The following is a 4054-nucleotide window of genomic DNA, read 5'->3' as shown; positions in this document are numbered from 1 at the left end:
AAGAAGACCCATCATTGTTCATAAAAAGTGTAGGACACCGGGAGAACGCGAAGGGGGGCAAGGAGGGAGAAAGGAGGTCCAGCGCGCGGAGGCGAGTGCAGTGGATGGCGGTACTTTTCCAAGATCAAGGGGTTTCCTGCATAGGGTTTCCTGCATAGCACCCCAGCCTGAAAATCGCTACTTTTTCTGTCTTGAGAAACGGCCTTTACTGTGCATGATCGCATCTGGCTTCTCGTGCAGAGCGCATGCTCGCGTCTCGTGCCGGCCCAGGAAGACACCCGCAAAACTTTCGCTCCCTTCCCCCTCTCTCACCTCGCAAGGCCGACGCAGACAGCGTATGCTAGTTAAAAAAAAAAAAACGACTGCGCGCTGCCCAACCGTTCATGGTCACCCCGTATATCTAGGCACTGGATCGCGCGTTAGGAATTCAGTCAAGGGCGTCTTTACTTGGCTTTCGCTTGATGTCGAAGGCAGCGCTTCTCTTTCATTCAATAAATAAGAATAATAAAGACGAAATAACAATGAAAACAGTCACAAACCACAGTAATTTACGCAACATTCACGCGATACCCCAACCACTCGGGGACACGTTTACTCCAGTTCCCCCCGTGCGAAGATGCGGGCGGCATTTTTAAAATTTTATTTGCATCTTTCTCGGTTTTTCGATCATGGATAAGATAAGTTTTCGCTCACAACCCACCATGCCGAACCGACACCAACGCCGGAATTTCTGCGAAACTACCTCTTTACACGCCTTCGCGCTAAAAATTATTTGCATAGCGGTTATAAGTAAAGTACAACTGCAGTGAGTGAAATTGTGCTTATTCTCGTTCTACGTAATAGACGCTGCCACACTCATTCAAATATATACAAACGCAAGCACCATGAGACATCGACACATCGACGTCCCAAAAACTACAACCCAGAAATGCTGCTGAAAAGCCATGATTAAGGAGAACAAATAATGTTCCGATAATAGTCTTACCTGCGGACGCCGTACTTCAGTTTTGAAGAAATGCCTAAGAATTGCTTCTTGAAGACTCACGAAGTGTCAAAAAGAACAGCCACTATGACTAACGAAGGTGGCTCGTTTTCTAGATTGAAAAGTGGCGATGAGATGCGTCAAAGCAAACTGCAACAAATGTGAAGCTGTACTTGCAGTGCAGTGGCAAAGTGTCACGTACCATTTTGGATGATTCGCAAATAATAATACTAATGTTATTAATGGATACCGAGGAGCGTAGAAGTATTGTGCAAACATGTAAAAAACTTTTGAAAGTAAACAAAAAAAGCATTGAATATTATATAATATTTTACTGATAAGAGGTCATTAAAATGGGAGAATTCATCGAGCCCCATCGTATTGCCGTGTTCTTCTTATTGTGAAGAATAATGTTAGGTAGCATTTTATGGCACTAAAGCTTGTATGGTTATAATTCACGTGAAGAGTTAAGTTGCCAAAGGCTAGTTGTACATAGCAGTGTTGTTTTTGTCTGACTCTATTTATCAATGGACTACAGCTTTTATGATGTTCGTTAAAACCTAAATATATAGAACACAGACAGGCTAACTGGCATCATCATGTCTATCCATCACATGCTATTCAAGTCCGTTTACCCTTCCCGGTCATGGCGAGGTACTGAACCACCGACTGAAGTATACGCAGAACCATGGCGCGCGAGAGAAGATATATTTGGTTCAGGCATTTGACACGAAGATATTGCGCAGAAATTCAAATGGCAATGTGTTCGTATGGCGTGAAAAAGTGAATGCGAGGGAGTAGTTTCCTCAATATTCATACGCCCTTCGACGTGATAACAATCCAGCACATTGTAGATACGGTATGCGTATTCGTGCAGCTTATTAGTTTCATTGAATTGCTCCCTTTCAAGAGTGCTGCTATGGAGTGCTCAACCAAAGGCGAATTGCGAAAATCGTGAACTGTGAAAGGAGAATTGCTCAGCATTTACTCTTGTCAAGGCGAACAATGACGTCAAACGAAAACATAAAAGCTGCTAAAATTAATGAAGTAGAAAGGACAAAACGACAATATTTTGCCAATTTCACTTAAAACTAGAAGAAATGAATTAGCTTGTGGTAATAATTAGCTTTTTCTTTATTTATGGGAATTTAACTATCTACTACGCAATCAATAGAGGGGCTACTCTGCAAGGGTAACAAATCAATACTTAAAACCTAAAAACATCAAGATGAAAACTCGCACAGGTCACAATGCAAAGATGCCTAAAGACACGACGCGCTAGCTATAATATTACGCGCCCTGGCGTTACGGCTTTGTGGAGTTTAGTGCACATTTCGACGAGTTCAATATCTTGGGGGCCTCAAGTACGCAGTCTGTCTCGGGGCTACCGACAAAAGCCACTCAATAAGGTCGACATCAACGCTTCCAATGCCAAATCGTTTAATCTCCTTAGAAGCAAGAGAAAATCAAGGCCAAGAAGCAAAAGAACACTTGCAGGTTGGATGTTCGCCAAAATGATACGCAAGTGTCATTTCGAACGTGTGCGTTTAAAAGAAAGCTAGTTCGTTGTAGACAGCCAACGTGTGCGGCTTCTGATAACGATCAACATGGCTTTCCTCTATAGACGGTGCCCGCGTATCCACGGCTAATCTTCGTTATGACGTTCTTTATGCATGGTGACGCCGTCGGCCGGTCAATGCTACAGATCCCACGCCATCGATGGTCTCGCCTCAAGAGGCCTTCACAGCTACATAAGTTTTCATTAAGCGGCTTCGTCGGCAACAAGTTTGTACTTGAGTACAAGTTAATGAAATAAACAATAACACGTGAATACGAGTGCCGGTTCGCAATTACGTCTGGCAAGTAGGCGCCCACTGGACCGGTTTTTGCGGGGTCATATGTGCTTTGTCTTTTCTGTGCCATATAAATGTAAATATATAAGCATCTGCACTATACTACCTGTGAGTGAGAGTGCAGATACATGTAGTACGATCGTCCACATGTTCGAACTACTTGATATATTTTCTGATAACAAATAATTGTCCACGAAGCAAGATATATTAAATCACAACAGACCGCTAAACAGACCTTGAAAGTGCCATTAAACAAGTACACTTGTTGAAATTCTAAGCATTTCTCACTTGCAGCCAAGCTCGTATGTATTTAACGTTGTCTATTGCAATTTTTCTTGATAGAACTAAAAAATGATCGCGAGACACTTTGCGTACTGTAGAACTCCGGAATAATTTTGACCACATGTGGTTTTTCTCACGTTTACGCGTGGCCGAGCACTACTTGAGATGTCTCGAATGCCACACCCGTCGCAATGCTGCCACCACGACGGGGTTTTGACCCATGACATCATCCTCCGAAGGCAACTTATTAGCGATTTTGAGTGTCGAAAAACGTCACCACTTTTGAACACCGTGATATCACTCTAACAAGAAAAACTTATGGCTTATCAATACCACAATAATATTGCGACGCATGCGATGATGTTGGACTCTAAATTTCTTTTTTTTTTTGTGATCTGGATTTATTTACCGTAAATGGGTGCCTTTACAGTATATTATTTTAATTTACCCCACCAAAACGTAGCCACCATGGACGAGATTCAAACCCAAACCCTTCAGCTTAGCCGCGCATGGACGATGAGGTTCAACAGTGTATGCGCATTAACTGAAGAATAGTTATTAGTACAAGTAGAATGTCAGTGTATATGACTGTGGTTCATGTCAGCAGATGTGCATCTAATACAGTAGTGCGACAAAAGCGTAAAGTGATTACAGAAGTAAAGAAAAATACACTGTTCACATGCAGGTCGTAGCTACCGAACACTAAAAACGCTCAAAAAACACATAAGTATGAAAAAGCTATTGTATATATCGGAACAACAATAGAGGCACAAGCCATGAACATGAAAAACAAGACCGGAAGGTAAAACTATCAGTTACCTACCTTTTAGAGCAACTTTATATTGCCAGAAACAACTCGATTTTGCTTTGAAAGAAAATCGACGCGTTCAAGAGCGCGACCGGCTTTCAATAGTGGTGTTTATTTAGTCTATATTTG

This window comes from Rhipicephalus microplus, chromosome X, assembly GCF_043290135.1.
Source record: "Rhipicephalus microplus isolate Deutch F79 chromosome X, USDA_Rmic, whole genome shotgun sequence".
In the NCBI taxonomy this organism is placed as follows: Eukaryota; Metazoa; Arthropoda; class Arachnida; order Ixodida; family Ixodidae; genus Rhipicephalus; species Rhipicephalus microplus.
This window is presented reverse-complemented; position numbering follows the sequence as displayed.